The sequence below is a fragment of the Cherax quadricarinatus genome, chromosome 37, assembly GCF_038502225.1.
Source record: "Cherax quadricarinatus isolate ZL_2023a chromosome 37, ASM3850222v1, whole genome shotgun sequence".
Taxonomy (NCBI): Eukaryota; Metazoa; Arthropoda; class Malacostraca; order Decapoda; family Parastacidae; genus Cherax; species Cherax quadricarinatus.
The window spans coordinates 2,553,466-2,570,529 of record NC_091328.1 but is presented as its reverse complement, the minus strand read 5'-3'; the positions used below and the strand labels follow the sequence as shown (position 1 = coordinate 2,570,529).

General features: G+C 44.7%; 1 protein-coding gene across 4 annotated transcripts in view; it reads left to right on the top strand.

Annotated features, from left to right (window-relative positions):
* capt (adenylyl cyclase-associated protein 1) overlaps positions 1 to 17,064 on the top strand; it is a 236,670-nt gene that overhangs the window by 124,549 nt on the left and 95,057 nt on the right. The window contains exon 1 of one of the 4 annotated variants that reach the window (XM_070091788.1): positions 5,216 to 5,239. The exons of the other annotated variants lie outside the window; for them this stretch is intronic. The gene's annotated coding sequence lies outside the window, so the exon portion shown is untranslated. Of the gene's footprint in view, positions 1 to 5,215; positions 5,240 to 17,064 lie in introns of those variants that run through there. 4 annotated transcript variants of the gene reach the window in all.

The following is a 17,064-nucleotide window of genomic DNA, read 5'->3' as shown; positions in this document are numbered from 1 at the left end:
AGGGTTCTAAAGGAATGTAAAGAGGAGCTTAGCACACCTTTGGCTAATCTTTTCAACATATCACTACAAACTGGCATGGTGCCAGATAAGTGGAAAATGGCAAATGTGATACCTATTTTCAAAACAGGTGACAGGTCCTTAGCTTCGAACTATAGACCAATAAGCCTAACCTCCATAGTGGGAAAATTTATGGAATCAATAATTGCCGAGGCAGTTCGTAGCCACCTTGAAAAGCATAAATTAATCAACGAATCTCAGCATGGTTTTACAAAGGGGCGTTCCTGCCTTACGAATTTATTAACTTTTTTCACTAAAGTATTTGAGGAGGTAGATCATGGTAATGAATATGATATTGTGTATATGGACTTCAGTAAGGCTTTTGACAGGGTCCCACATCAGAGACTATTGAGGAAAATTAAAGCACATGGAATAGGAGGAGAAATTTTTTCCTGGATAGAGGCATGGTTGACAAATAGGCAGCAGAGAGTTTGCATAAATGGGGAGAAATCAGAGTGGGGAAGTGTCACGAGCGGTGTTCCACAGGGGTCAGTGTTGGGCCCCCTGCTGTTCACAATCTACATAAACGACATAGATGAGGGCATAAAGAGCGACATCGGCAAGTTTGCCGATGACACCAAAATAGGCCGTCGAATTCATTCTGACGAGGACATTCGAGCACTCCAGGAAGATTTGAATAGACTGATGCAGTGGTCGGAGAAGTGGCAGATGCAGTTTAATATAGACAAATGCAAAGTTCTAAATGTTGGACAGGACAATAACCATGCCACATATAAACTAAATAATGTAGATCTTAATATTACGGATTGCGAAAAAGATTTAGGAGTTCTGGTTAGCAGTAATCTGAAACCAAGACAACAGTGCATAAGTGTTCGCAATAAAGCTAATAGAATCCTTGGCTTCATATCAAGAAGCATAAATAATAGGAGTCCTCAGGTTGTTCTTCAACTCTATACATCCTTGGTTAGGCCTCACTTAGATTATGCTGCACAGTTTTGGTCACCGTATTACAGAATGGATATAAATTCTCTGGAAAATGTACAAAGGAGGATGACAAAGTTGATCCCATGTATCAGAAACCTTCCCTATGAGGATAGACTAAGGGCCCTGAAACTGCACTCTCTAGAAAGACGGTAGAATTAGGGGGGATATGATTGAGGTGTATAAATGGAAGACAGGAATAAATAAAAGGGATGTAAATAGTGTGCTGAAAATATCTAGCCTAGACAGGACTCGCAGCAATGGTTTTAAGTTGGAAAAATTCAGATTCAGGAAGGATATAGGAAAGTACTGGTTTGGTAATAGAGTTGTGGATGAGTGGAACAAACTCCCAAGTACCGTTATAGAGGCCAGAACGTTGTGTAGCTTTAAAAATAGGTTGGATAAATACATGAGTAGATGTGGATGGGTGTGAGTTAGACCTGATAGCTTGTGCTACCAGGTCGGTTGCCGTGTTCCTCCCTTAAGTCAATGTGACCTGACCTGACTAGGTTGGGTGCATTGGCTTAAGCCGGTAGGAGACTTGGACCTGCCTCGCATGGGCCAGTAGGCCTTCTGCAGTGTTCCTTCGTTCTTATGTTCTTATTTATAGGGATCACTGACGCCTATATAAGCGCCAGTCTCCTTACCTGTGCTTCAGAATCTCGACAACCATGGTGCTGTAAACACCACTTCCAAGGCTGAGGGACTGATTACCTCATCTTTTGTACATAGTTCTTCTGTTTTCTAATTATGTCCAAGAATCTGTATTGATAAAGCCACTGGATTGCGAAACGTCTACAATAAAGATAACTAGATATTGCACAAGTGTCTTAACTTTCATAGGGATCTTATATTCTCATCTGGTTCATTTGAGCATGTAAATATTTGTTTACCTTGGTGCCTCATGCTCAATAATAGGTCTGGCATAAGTCGTTGATAAGGTTCCTGAGGACTTTGAGGTACCTCAGTTTGATGTTAGCGAAACATGTCTGTTGCGCGTCCTGTCATATTCAATATGAAAATTGTATACAGTACCGACAGTCTGTACTAGACTCTGTAATCTGGAACAGATTATGGAGCAAAGCTTTTCTTCAGGCTGAGGGACTGACCACCTCAAAACTACGACTTTCTTAAAGGGTAATGAATTGATTCTGTTAACTCTTCTGTACTCGCCTGAAGAAGCCTACTGTGTAAGCGAAACGTTTCGGAATAAAGATACATAACTGTTGCATATGTGTATTAATGTTGGTAGAATTACCGAAAATATGTTAGGTAAAAGACACAAGTGCAACTAATGTGACATTTTATTGTGGCAACGTTTCGCTCTCCAGGAGCTTTATGAAGTCTAACGGCTTGATAAAGCCGTCATATTCTTCTCGTGTGTATTTTTGTGTGCCTGTGCGCACACTTGCCTATTTGTCATTTCAAGAGATAAGTATCAGGCCCTGGTCCCAAGTCGTGACCGGGTTCACGTAGGGCCTATCATACCAATTTATTCCGCTTCCTGACCACGCTGGGGCTAAAATCCTAATCCCGACGTCCATGTGTTCAATTTGTTTATTTAACGTCTAAGTGCATCTTTATGTGCCAGTTTCTCGCCTCTCGGATAGTTTATATCTGCTTATCATGTATGGTTCTCTTAATATGTTATACCTGTTGTGTGTTTCCTGGTCTTTCTGTTCTCTAATGTCATTACGTTCATTTATTTAAGTCTCTCATAGTTTGTTCCTTTTAGCTCCGGACTGATTTGTTGTAAACCTTTGCACTTTCTCACATTTCTTAACATGGTTTATCAAGTGTGGGCTCCAGACTGGTGCTGGTACCCCAAGATGAGCCTGGTATGTCATGTCTCTTCGTTGAGGTTTTGGAAAACGCTTGTTAGATTCCCCAAACGTGCATTTATTACAAAGGGTTATTCGGTTGAGGTGCTTCTCTTGTGATATGTTCGGTGTTATGCTCACCCCTAGGCACTTACTGTGTGAGGCTTGCAGCGTCTATCCCCAGAGTCTAGACCACTTCCGGTTTTCTTTCTCCATCCCACTGTTCTTAATTAACTTTGCAGTTGCTAAGATTGAGGTCCAGGATCCTTTGTATGGTTGTGGTGGGTGAGGGATGTTTACTCAGTGGTGTTAGCTGGGTGAAAACTGACCTACTATAGCGGCTGTACAGGTCTTGAGTCAGGCGGCGAGAGCTAACATTTCAAGGTTGACATCTGAAATGTCAGGGTGTGGTGCAGCTGCTTAGCCTTGCGAGGATGCCACCTTACGTAAGTAACAGTAAGTGTAGAGGTGTCAAGTGTTTGTGAACAGTGGGCGTGGTCAGAGCTGCCTCACCTGTATTGCCACCAACAGTGGGCGTGGTCAGAGCTGCCTCACCTGTATTGCCACCAACAGTGGGCGTGGTCAGAGCTGCCTCACCTGTATTGCCACTAACAGTGGGCGTGGTCAGAGCTGCCTCACCTGTATTGCCACTAACAGTGGGCGTGGTCAGAGCTGCCTCACCTGTATTGCCACCAACAGTGGGCGTGGTCAGAGCTGCCTCACCTGTATTGCCACCAACAGTGGGCGTGGTCAGAGCTGCCTCACCTGTATTGCCACCAACGGAAATACATTTCTTGTTTATATTACATTTTTTAAATTATCATTGTTATCTGTGATAGTGATTCCTGGCGGCCAGAGGGGAAATAATGGGGTTTTGAATATTCTCAAGGATCACAATGGAAATAAGTCACTTTGTCAGACATATTTTGGGTTATCCTAGGTAATTTATACACAAATGCAATTATAAATATTTTATTTATTTTTGCAGTATACAGGTAATGTAGTTTACTTGCAATAAAATATTGTTAGGCACAAAAGAAAGCTACTAAGATGCGGTACATTGCGGGCATATGTTTCTGTGTATGATAATTGTACTTATGTGAACCTCTACCTAAATAAACCTACTTATTCCCTCTCGACCCCTTCTCTCGCATTCTCCCAGTCCCTCTTGTGTTGCCTCTTTCCTCTCCCTCCACCCTGCCCCTCTCTCTCTCTCTCTACTTCCTTTCACCCTCTCTGGGTTACTCTCTCATCACACAGTTACGTGTGTGTGTGTGTGTGTGTGTGTGTGTGTGTGTGTGTGTGTGTGTGTGTGTGTGTGTGTGTGTTTATTTAAGAGTTTTCTTGCGACTTTCTGAAGCGTCACATACTATTATTACTTCAGGTTCAGAAGCTTAGCTTCTCTGAACATCACAGTAATTGCATGAAGCTGAAAGGGTTTAGCGAAACAGCTAGAAGTCGTTAGCTAACATTATAAAATATTTTGGTTAATACGTTGCAGCAACAGTGTGGGAGGCTTACGTCACTTTCCCGCTCTTATGAGCTGCAGGTTTTGTGAGATTGTTTCCACCTGCTGTAAGTTAGTTGAGCAAGACTGTGTTGCGTGTACTCTCACTTGTTGGTGTTGATGTCACATTGAAGGAACGGTGGTAAGGTCAATCTGTGTAGCAAGTACCAGGGATTATTGGTTCTCCTGAAGAGAGGATATGGTCACTTTATCTGGTGTAGTGGACACGCCTAGTGACTCATCACCGCTATTTTCCTCTTACACAAATAACCCGTCGTCGTAAGCTCCTCTCTTCTATGTGCGGGTTATTTGTTTATCGTTCCAGTCACGGTAATGTGCCTTTTTTTATTTATTTTCCTCTTGTTGTACAAATTGGTATTCGATTTTGTGTGTGTGTCAAAGTGAGCTTACTTGGAGTTGCTTCCGGAGGTCATTGTCCCCGTGATGACCTTATTATTTGTGAGTGTAGTACTTTGATGGTTATAAGATTACGTTTGTATACCAGTATGCCTTAAAACCTGATCTCAATTACCAGCTTGCATTCTTGTACCAATATTAGTTAAATTAATAATGACCGTAAGGATATCCTTATTGCATTCATCCGTGAGTGAGCGAGCAAGGAAGCACGCAAGCAAGCAAGCAAGCAAGCAAGCAAGCAAGCAAGCGAGCAAGCAAGCAAGCGAGCAAGCAAGCAAGCGAACGCGTGTGTCACAGTGGTAGGTGTAGCAGGTGTTATACCCCTCACCTGGGAGATTGTCCCGGTCACCCTGATCACAGGTAGTCAGTATGCCCTTCCCTACCTACCTACCCAGCCGCCCTCTCAGTCCTCCACTGAGCCAACCGCCCGCCTAGGCAGGCAGGCAAGCAAGCAACAGCTCCGTCGGACGCAGGAGTGTGCAGTTTTCCTCTCACAGTGAGTGCGAGCCGCGTCTCTCCGCCGCTCACATCATCTGATCCTTCTTACCCAGACTTGTTCACAGTGCGTTGAATTTACCAGTGTTGATATCTGTGCTTGACTCTATTGAGTACCAGCCCCGCTATGCTGAATGAAACAGACTCGTGTGACCTATGCCTTGGTAACTTCTGAAATAGATTTATGCGATGAATTTGTGACTTGGTTCTATACGAGGATCTATGGCACCGTTTCCACGGTATCCTAACTAAAGTGTTACTTGTGTAAAGGATTAAAATGAGGGATCGTAAGGAATGTTGGTGGATCTTAGAGCCTGGACCTTTTCTTCAAAGACTTCGTTTTAAATTGACTGCCAAGAACTGTCCTTTGTTGTACGTGATGGGTGTAGTTGTTACTGTTAGAACCCGGGTATGATGAGTGGAAATTGAAAGTTGCTTTGAGTGTGCTGTGTCCCGCTGACCTTAAAAGTGACGGAGCGAACTCGTTGTTGATCTTATGAGTGATGATGTGTACTGGTTTTTAATGTTATTAGTGGTCATCTGATACACAATTGAATATTATGAGATAAATCAACCATTTTTGACATTAACGGTCTTGTTAGTCTTCATATTAAGAACGATCGTGCGAGTCCATTATAGATCATATTGCGATCGTTTGATCAATTATTGATCACGTGTGCTTTACAGTGTTGTTGCTGTGCTTAGGTACTTAGGTACATATGTATAGTCATTGCACATGTCAGTTTTCACCGATATCTCCTTGTTCTTGCTATGGATATCATTTTCCTGCTTTAAGAAACCTCTCCCGCGTGATGGAATATAATTAGGAAACATTTAGCTTGACAAGCACTTTCGAATGAAACCGTATCCCTCACACAAGATACTGTAGGTTTTGCACATACAGGGGATAATGGAGAGTAGGGGTCCATATTAGTGTTTGGGGCTACGAGTGTGTTAAGAGTTTGTGGGTCTGCATTTGCAAATAAGTTTCTTTCCTCTTTAGTAAAAACATTGATTTCTCTAGCTAGTGGTGCCAGTGTTTTGACAAGGCTGTTACAAGCGACCTTGAGCTAGCAGGGAAAGGAATAAACAAGGGAAGGAACAGCGTGTGTACTGCGCCTGAGTGCAACTCCAGTTCCCGGTCCCACATCTTTACCTTCAGTGGACGGGTGCAGCGGCTCCTAGCCACCGGAAGAAAGGTTATCTCATCTACTTCAGACTCTGTATGGTGTTTGCTTCTATACCTTCTCACCTTTGATAAATGAGACACATTTGGGTATCTTTATTCTGGAAACGTTTCACTAGTCAGTGGCTTTTCCAGTCCAGTGCAGAGAAAGGTGGAAGCTTAGTTTAAGGTAATTAGTCTCTTCAACCTGGAGTCGATGTGTTCGGTCCAGACTGAACACATCGAAGGGACTGATTATCTTAAAACCCTCATCTACCTTCTCTGCATTGGACTGAAGAAGTCGCTGACTGGAGAAACGTTTCCAGAATAAAGATATCCAAATGTTGCACAAGTGTCTCGTCAACATTTATCACTGTGTGTAAATAACAACGCCACAACACAACCCCAAACATCCCCGCGGGTTGTGTGTGTATAAAGCTTCCATCTATAACCACTTGTTCTGCTCCCTCATGTCAATTATTCTGGCCTTGTCCTATTTGTGTACCCGCAAGTACGTGCTCTCGCCGCTCAGTTTATTTACTTAGTTGGGTGGCTTGCGGGGGTTAATATTCAGCTCTTGGGCCCGACGTTGTAAGGTTGGTTTACCTGCCCGTCCGTGTGTATCAGCTGCCATCAAGGCTACCTGGCTCCTCGTAATGTTTCAAACAGCCTGTTCCTATCCATTGTTTCTAGTCCTCTTAATATAGTCATAGTCCTGTCATCCCCTCATTTTCCTCTTTTCTATGGAAGGAAGAAGAGAGTTTTGATAGTCGAAGATTGCTTCGACTTGGCTCTCCTCTAGTGCTCTTACCTGGAGATTGTAATGTCAGGGAAAGGTTCAGTTGATGATTTATAGATCTTGTTACCAGAGACTGGTCACTCCCTCAGGTGGAGATGGATGGGTGGAAGTATGGGGGGGTGGGGGTGGAGAGGAGTAGGAGGGGTCGTGGTAGTGGAGTCTGTGGTTGGCGGTGCTGGGTAAGGTGGAAAGGTTGTGAAGAGAAAGTTAAGAGGCACGTAAGAACCCCTATCTTCTAATAACTTGTTCATTTTTCCACAAGTGTCCTCAAAGATTTAAGTTACACAGTGAATTAAGGAAAGATCGTAGACTTCACCTTGCGGAAGCAAACCAAATGCGATAGTAATTATGGACAAGGTAGATTATAGGGGAAAATAACATACTAGAAGACAGGGAACTGACGTGCCTTTTAATGCTTTGAAAATATAAAAGGATTTTGTGTAATATTTTATTGGTATAATTGAAGGTGTTTTTTTTTTTTATATTTCCAACTCTCGGTGTATCCATTTGTTAATATAAGGCTGTTTATTGAGCTATACTCTTTGTTTGCCGTTACTACTGGTGTTACTGCTGGTGTTACTGGTTGTGTTGCTGCTGGTGTTACTGCTGGTGTTACTGGTTGTGTTACTGCTGGTGTTACTGCTGGTGTTACTACTGGTGTTACTGCTGGTGTTACTGGTTGTGTTGCTGCTGGTGTTACTGCTGGTGTTACTGGTTGTGTTGCTGCTGGTGTTACTGGTTGTGTTACTGCTGGTGTTACTGCTGGTGTTGCTGCTGGTGTTACTGCTGGTGTTACTGGTTGTGTTGCTGCTGGTGTTACTGGTTGTGTTACTGCTGGTGTTGATTCTGGTGTTACTGCTGGTGTTGCTGCTGGTGTTACTGGTTGTGTTGCTGCTGGTGTTGCTGCTGGTGTTACTGCTGGTGTTGCTGCTGGTGTTGCTGCTGGTGTTACTGGTTGTGTTGCTGCTGGTGTTACTGCTGGTGTTACTGGTTGTGTTACTGCTGGTGTTGATTCTGGTGTTGCTGCTGGTGTTACTGGTTGTGTTGCTGCTGGTGTTACTGGTGTTGCTGCTGGTGTTACTGCTGGTGTTACTGGTTGTGTTACTGCTGGTGTTGATTCTGGTGTTACTGCTGGTGTTGCTGCTGGTGTTACTGGTTGTGTTGCTGCTGGTGTTACTGGTGTTACTGCTGGTGTTGCTGCTGGTGTTACTGGTTGTGTTGCTGCTGGTGTTACTGGTGTTACTGCTGGTGTTGCTGCTGGTGTTGCTGCTGGTGTTACTGGTTGTGTTGCTGCTCGTGTTACTGGTTGTGTTGCTGCTGGTGTTACTGCTGGTGTTACTGGTTGTGTTGCTGCTGGTGTTACTGGTTGTGTTGCTGCTGGTGTTACTGGTGTTGCTGCTGGTGTTACTGGTTGTGTTGCTGCTCGTGTTACTGGTTGTGTTGCTGCTCGTGTTACTGGTTGTGTTGCTGCTGGTGTTACTGCTGGTGTTACTGGTTGTGTTGCTGCTCGTGTTACTGGTTATGTTGCTGCTGGTGTTACTGCTGATGTTACTGGTTGTGTTGCTGCTGGTGTTGCTGCTGGTGTTGCTGCTGGTGTTACTGGTTGTGTTGCTGCTGGTGTTACTGGTTGTGTTGCTGCTGGTGTTGCTGGTTGTGTTGCTGCTGGTGTTGCTGGTTGTGTTGCTGCTGGTGTTGCTGCTCGTGTTACTGGTTGTGTTGCTGCTGGTGTTACTGGTTGTGTTACTGCTGGTGTTGATTCTAATGTTACTGCTGGTGTTGCTGCTGGTGTTACTGGTTGTGTTGCTGCTGGTGTTACTGCTGGTGTTACTGGTTGTGTTGCTGCTGGTGTTGCTGCTGGTGTTACTGGTTGTGTTGCTGCTGGTGTTGCTGCTGGTGTTACTGGTTGTGTTGCTGCTGGTGTTGCTGCTGGTGTTACTGCTGGTGTTACTGGTTGTGTTGCTGTTGCTGCTGGTGTGACTGCTGGTGTTGCTGCTGGTGTTACTGCTGGTGTTACTGGTTGTGTTGCTGCTGGTGTTACTGCTGGTGTTGCTGCTGGTGTTACTGCTGGTGTTACTGGTTGTGTTGCTGTTGTTACTGCTGGTGTTGCTGCTGGTGTTACTGGTTGTGTTGCTGCTGGTGTTACTGATTGTGTTGCTGCTGGTGTTACTGCTGGTGTTGCTGCTGGTGTTACTGCTGGTGTTACTGGTTATGTTGCTGCTGGTATTACTGCTGGTGTTGCTGCTGGTGTTACTGCTGCTGCTGCTGGTGTTACTGCTGGTGTTACTGCTGGTGTTACTGCTGGTGTTACTGCTGGTGTTACTGCTGGTGTTACTGCTGGTGTTACTGCTGGTGTTACTGCTGGTGTTACTGCTGGTGTTACTGCTGGTGTTACTGCTGCTGCTGCTGGTGTTACTGCTGGTGTTACTGCTGGTGTTACTGCTGGTGTTACTGCTGGTGTTGCTGCTGGTGTTACTGCTGGTGTTGCTGCTGGTGTTACTGTTGGTGTTGCTGCTGGTGTTACTGCTGGTGTTGCTGCTGGTGTTGCTGCTGGTTTTACTGCTGGTGTTGCTGCTGGTGTTGCTGCTGGTGTTACTGCTGGTGTTACTGTTGGTGTTACTGCTGGTGTTGCTGCTGGTGTTGCTGCTGGTATTACTGTTGGTGTTACTGCTGGTGTTACTGCTGGTGTTGCTGCTGGTGTTGCTGCTGGTGTTACTGTTGGTGTTGCTGCTGGTGTTACTGCTGGTGTTACTGCTGGTGTTGCTGCTGGTGTTGCTGCTGGTGTTACTGTTGGTGTTACTGCTGGTGTTACTGTTGGTGTTGCTGCTGGTGTTACTGCTGGTGTTGCTGCTGGTATTACTGGTTGTGTTGCTGCTGGTGTTACTGCTGGTGTTGCTGCTGGTATTACTGGTTGTGTTGCTGCTGGTGTTACTGGTTGTGTTGCTGCTGGTGTTGCTGCTGGTATTACTGGTTGTGTTGCTGCTGGTGTTGCTGCTGGTATTACTGGTTGTGTTGCTGCTTGTGTTACTGGTGGTGTTACTGTTGCTGCTGCTCTGTCTTCTACCTGCTGCTGTTGTCTAGTATTGCTAACACGAGAGAAGTGTTGAATGGTACCTGGTTTCTTTTAAAAGCCTGACTGACGGCCGTGTTCTCTGGGTTCTCATCTTTTGTTCAATAGAACTGAGCCCTTTCTTTTAGCCACCAAAATAATGGCGTAACGTAGCTGCGTCTGGTTACCCAGCCCGGCCTCTCGTGCAGCCTGTCTGGGAATATCTCGCACAACCTTCAATGTCTTTACGTTGTCATTAAAATGTACTTATATATACATAGGTTAATTTGCGTTAATGTGTTCTGGAATAACTAAATGGAAACAATCACAATAAACCCCTTGACTGCAAATATGAAAAAAAAATACCTCGGTGAAGAAGCAGAAACTCCTAAGTGATTTCATGTATTTTATACATCTTCAGTGGAGCGAGTACACTGCTCATTCCTCTGAAGATGTTTGTGTAAGCGCATGAAAGTACTCGCGTATTTTTTTCAGGGATAATCCGTGTTTAATATATGTAAATGTTTAGCTCATGAAGTCGTGTAGAGGACAGTTTGTGTTAGCTGGATACAGTGGTATACAGTACCCACACAATATAAGAGTGTTGTGTTAGCTGGATACAGTGGTATACAGTACCCACACAATATAAGAGTGTTTTGTTAGCTGGATACAGTGGTATACAGTACCCACACAATATAAGAGTGTTGTGTTAGCTGGATACAGTGGTATACAGTACCCACACAATATAAGAGTGTTGTGTTAGCTGGATACAGTGGTATACAGTACCCACACAATATAAGTGTGTTTTGTTAGCTGGATACAGTGGTATACAGTACCCACACAATATAAGAGTGTTGTGTTAGCTGGATACAGTGGTATACAGTACCCACACAATATAAGAGTGTTTTGTTAGCTGGATACAGTGGTATACAGTACCCACACAATATAAGAGTGTTGTGTTAGCTGGATACAGTGGTATACAGTACCCACACAATATAAGAGTGTTGTGTTAGCTGGATACAGTGGTATACAGTACCCACACAATATAAGAGTGTTGTGTTAGCTGGATACAGTGGTATACAGTGCCCACACAAATACTGAATTTTATCAACATAATTGGTTTATAGTTTCTTTACTGCTTGTGAGGTTTAGTTGTGGTTTAAGTCCTCTCGCACCTTTATTTGTGGTTTATCGCCTTTGCGTCACGATAGAAATAATAACCATCGGTTTGTAACAGCACATGTAAATTTAAGGTGCATGAAGGGTTTTTGGGGGGTTTATCAACATTTTAAGTTGTCTCGTTTAGTTGTCTTAGTTTGTGAGGGGGAGGGGGAGGGGGAGTGAGTGAGTGGAGGTAAAGGGGGTGTAATTCGCGTGTTGATGGTTATGTAACTAGGGATTCATCACTCCCCTCTCATCACCATCCCCCCTCCCCCTCCCCCCTCCCCCTCGCTAGCTCAGCCACTACCCAATTTTACCCTACAAAAAACCTGCTTCTCAGTAATATTTCATAGAACTGACTTTTATTGTAAGTGATGTGTGCGTGCGTGCGTGCGTGCGTGTGGGGGGGGAGGGGGGAGGGACGGTGGTTGTGAAGCTGCTTTTTGTTCTCTGTGGTGTAGTATTAAGAACTATTTTCCTCTTCTCCATCCTGGTAACAATATTAATGCTGGAATTTAATATCCTGATATTTTCTCTCTCTCTCTCTCTCTCTCTCTCTCTCTCTCTCTCTCTCTCTCTCTCTCTCTCTGTTCCGCCTTACGCGTATAACGTTTTCTTAAAATACAGTTGTCTTAAAAACTATTTTTATTGTAATATTTTATTTGTAGTTTGCTTGACGCCCCTTAATTAAGGTTCCTTGATGTGGGTGATGAGGGGCTCTTGATTCAAGGAATTGGACTTGCCCTCCCTTTCCTTGAAGACAGACATGAGTCTGTTGGTAATCCGTCTTAGGTATGAAGGGAGTGTTGAAAAGTCTTGGTCCCTTTACACTTACTGTGTTACCTCTGCGTACTCAGGACTCCCATCCTTTTCATTGGGGATATTTTGCATCGTCTGCCTGACTCCTTTCATACGGAGTGAGTTTTGTGTGCAGGTTTGGGACCAGGTCCTATGTAAATTATAATGTGATGAATGGTTTGAAAAACCGACAAGTTGAAGATTGAGACACTTATGCAGCATATGGGAATTTTTATTCAGGAATAAAGATTCCCATATGCTGCATAAGTGTCTCAATCTTCAAATTATAATGTATCTTTCTCGCCTGATTTCTTAGGAGTACAGGTTGAGAGACTTTGAACATTCCCAGTAACTTATGTGCGTGCTTGAACTTATAAGTTCAGTGATTGTTTTTTGTACATTCTTTTGGTCTGCAGTCTCACCTGCCTTAAAAGGGGATGTTAGTGTACAACAACATTTCAGCCTAAGGACACCAAGTGCCTTAAACAGGACCATCATCGGCTCAGCATCACTTGTTTTCAAGCTTCTTGTTATTCACCCTGTTGTAATGTTACTATTGTGACCCTTGAGAGTTAGATTCTCTGATGCTTCATAATGAGATCCGTATGACACTATCACTCCTAAGTCCTTCATGTTAGCCTCTGTCAAGTGGTTAGATTTTTAATGCTCTGTTCCAGTTCTTCTTTCCTCAATTTTTCCATAATGTAATTGAAATTTGTCCTCATTGAAAATCGTATTGTGTTCTCTGGCTGACTGGAAGACTTGGTTTATATTTGATTAGAGATTTGCGGTGTTCTGAGTGGATATCACTCATACACACTAGTGTCGACTACAAAGAATGATCCTGTGTTGAAAGGTGTGGTAATATTTTTGATGGTAGTTGTGGTAGCAATCTGGCCACTTTCAGCGACAAAACAACTCTTTTGAGTATTTGAGACAAACATTACTTATTACCAAGTTGTAGTTACAGGACCAAAGCTGTTCTCGTACTGTTTCGTTTTCGGCCATCATCAGCAACAGCCTGATTGACCAGGCAGGCACCAGACCCAACCAAGACTGGGCTGCCGGAGTAAGAAAACTCGAGACTTATCAAAGGTATACGAATTGGTAAATTTTCATGTAATCGGCATCAGCATTAGCATCAACAGCTGTTACAACGGTAATAGTAGTAGTTGCAGCAGCTGTGTTAGTGCTGTAACAGGATGATCCAGCGGAAGCAGTAGGAGTGTGACTTTATTGAGGAGAGGGTGGAGTGAAGGAGTCTCTGGCATCATCGTATCTTTACTCTCTCATCACCATCGCTACACCACCATCATCATCTTGATCACCATAAACTTTCACCTTGAACACCATTACCACCACCACCACCACCACCACCACCATTTCCACCACCACCACCACCACCATTTCCACCACCATCATTCTAGTGTGTCAAGTGTTTGCCAACCGAGGCTTAAGGACGCCTTTGTACTCTGTCTCTTCCTCTCCTCCTCTTACTCTACTCCATCCCTCTTCCATCATCCCTGCATTCGCTCTTTATTCTCCTCATCCCTTCCCCTCCCATCCCCTCCTACTCTCTTCCTTTACCTCCCTCCCTTCCAGTTCCAATTATAAATTAATCATTTGTCAAAGTTATTTTAATTCCCTCTTTCATTTCTGTATTGATTTCTAAAGTGTTTAAATCTCTGTTGAGTGTGTGGATGTTGACAGTCATGTGTGGATGTTGACAGTCGTGTGTGGACGTTGACAGTCATGTGTGGATGTTGACAGTCGTGTGTGGATGTTGACAGTCATGTGTGGATGTTGACAGTCATGTGTGGATGTTGACAGTCATGTGTGGATGTTGACAGTCATGTGTGGACGTTGACAGTCATGTGTGGATGTTGACAGTCATGTGTGGATGTTGACAGTCATGTGTGGACGTTGACAGTCATGTGTGGATGTTGACAGTCATGTGTGGATGTTGACAGTCATGTGTGGACGTTGACAGTCATGTGTGGATGTTGACAGTCATGTGTGGATGTTGACAGTCATGTGTGGATGTTGACAGTCATGTGTGGACGTTGACAGTCATGTGTGGATGTTGACAGTCGTGTGTGGACGTTGACAGTCATGTGTGGATGTTGACAGTCATGTGTGGATGTTGACAGTCATGTGTGGATGTTGACAGTCGTGTGTGGACGTTGACAGTCATGTGTGGATGTTGACAGTCGTGTGTGGACGTTGACAGTCATGTGTGGACGTTGACAGTCATCAGTCATGTGTGGATGTTGACAGTCATGTGTGGATGTTGACAGTCGTGTGTGGATGTTGACAGTCGTGTGTGGATGTTGACAGTCATGTGTGGATGTTGACAGTCGTGTGTGGATGTTGACAGTCATGTGTGGATGTTGACAGTCATGTGTGGATGTTGACAGTCATGTGTGGATGTTGACAGTCGTGTGTGGACGTTGACAGTCATGTGTGGATGTTGACAGTCGTGTGTGGACGTTGACAGTCATGTGTGGACGTTGACAGTCGTGTGTGGATGTTGACAGTCGTGTGTGGATGTTGACAGTCATGTGTGGATGTTGACAGTCATGTGTGGATGTTGACAGTCATGTGTGGATGTTGACAGTCGTGTGTGGATGCTGACAGTCGTGTGTGGATGTTGACAGTCGTGTGTGGACGTTGACAGTCGTGTGTGGACGTTGACAGTCGTGTGTGGATGTTGACAGTCGTGTGTGGACGTTGGCAGTCATGTGTGGACGTTGACAGTCATGTGTGGACGTTGACAGTCATCTGTGATTCCTTTACAGCTGTCACTTGTTATATTTGATTGTTTATCAGAAATACTCCTTCAAGTTATATTTGATTTTCATAAAAGTTAATTATTGCCATTTGTTTGATTTTCTTGCCCCGCGCTCTCTCGTGTGTTGTAGTGTTGCACCATACTTTGTGTTGTAGTGTTGCACCATACTCTGTGTTGTAGTGTTGCACCATACATTAATAACATAACATAAGAAAGAAAGAACACTGCAACAGGCCTACTGGCCTGTGCGGGGCAGGTCCAACTCTCCCACCGGTTTAAGCCAATGCCTTGACCTAGTGAGGTTAGACACGTCACATAAGGAAGGAGCACGGCATGTGACCCAGTAGCACCAGCTAGTCAGGTTCAACTCACACCCACCCACACCCACTCATGTATTTATCCAACCTATTTTTAAAACTGCACAACGTCTTAGCTTCTATGACGGTACTCGGGAGTTTGTTCCACTCATCCACAACTCTATTACCAAACCAGTGCTCTCCTATATCCTTCCTAAAATGAAATTTTCCAATTTAAAGCCATGGCTGCGTCCTGTCTATGGTGTTGAAACATATATTGTGTTGTATGTAGTATTGCAGCATATATTGTAGTGTTGCAGCATGTATAGCGTTGTAGTGTTGCACCATATAGTGTGTTGTAGTATTGAAACATATATTTGCTCATGCAAACTCGAAAAAAATTAACATTTTAGCTTCTGATCAATATATAGAATGTTTGCTCTTTCCAACACTAAGTTTTAATGTGTTGAGGTTTATTTTGTGTTTTCTAATAAATATTGTTCGTCACTGTGACCAAAACACTTCAAATTAAACCCAGAGTGGTGGGTAGGTTGCTTATTCTGCGTTACTTATCTATTTCTGTAAATTTCCAGTTATTTTTCCTACTCTATCTTACCACGGACAGTTGGCAGTAACAACCTGGTTGATCAAACCCTGATCCACCATGAGGCCTGGTCATGGACCGGGTCGCGGGGGCGTTGACCTCCGGAACACCCTCCAGGTATACTCCAAGTATACCACAGTCCTGCACCTCCCCATCCTTGCTAGCCTTCTGGCTAAAAGTCTAGGGAATTGAACTCTTCTCAAGGCTAAAGGACTGATTACCTTGTATTTACCACTTCACTGCTGCTGTCTCCAATATTTTAGCAACTTTTGTATTCGACTGAAGAAGCCTGCAGAGCAGAGGATACGTTTTGAAAATAAAAATACTCGACTGTTTGCACGTCTTGCCCAACTACTTGTCGGTATTGTATACCTTGAATATAGTGATACAAGGAGTAAATATTGGATGTCGCCCCCCCCCCGTTGCTTCGTGGATGTCGTCCCCCCTTGCTTCGTGGATGTCGCCCCCCCCTTGCTTCGTGGATGTCGCCCCCCTTGCTTCGTGGATGTCGCCCCCCTTGCTTCGTGGATGTCGCCCCCCTTGCTTCGTGGATGTCGCCCCCCTTGCTTCGTGGATGTCTCCCCCCCTTGCTTCGTGGATATCGCCCCCCCCCCTTGCTTCGTGGATGTCGCCCCCCATGCTTCATGGATGTCGCCCCCCCTTGCTTCGTGGATGTCGCCCCCTTGCTTCGTGGATGTCTCCCCCCCTTGCTGCGTGGATGTCGCCCCCTTGCTTCGTGGATGTCTTCCCCCTTGCTTCGTGGATGTCGCCCCCCCCCTTGCTTCGTGGATGTCGCCCCCCCCTTGCTTCGTGGATGTCGCCCTCTTTGCTTCGTGGATGTCGCCCCCCCTTGCTTCGTGGATGTCCCCCCTCCCCTGCTTCGTGGACGTCTCCCCCCTTGCTTCGTGGATGTCGCCCCTGTTGCTCCATGGATGCCCCCTCCCCCACGTTCATCTCTCAGCCTTCCTCAAAGACACTTTTGGGGGATTATCTTGGGGTAATTTCCACATGTCACTGTGTAAGACAGTTGTAATCCTCCAAAGATTATGTAATTGTACCTTTCTAAGCTTACTCATCTGCGCGAAGGGAAGGGGGAAGGGCAGGGGTGCAGCCTGGTACTCAGCTTTAGGCTGGTGTGGGCGCCTGCCCTCCCTCCCTCCCTCCTA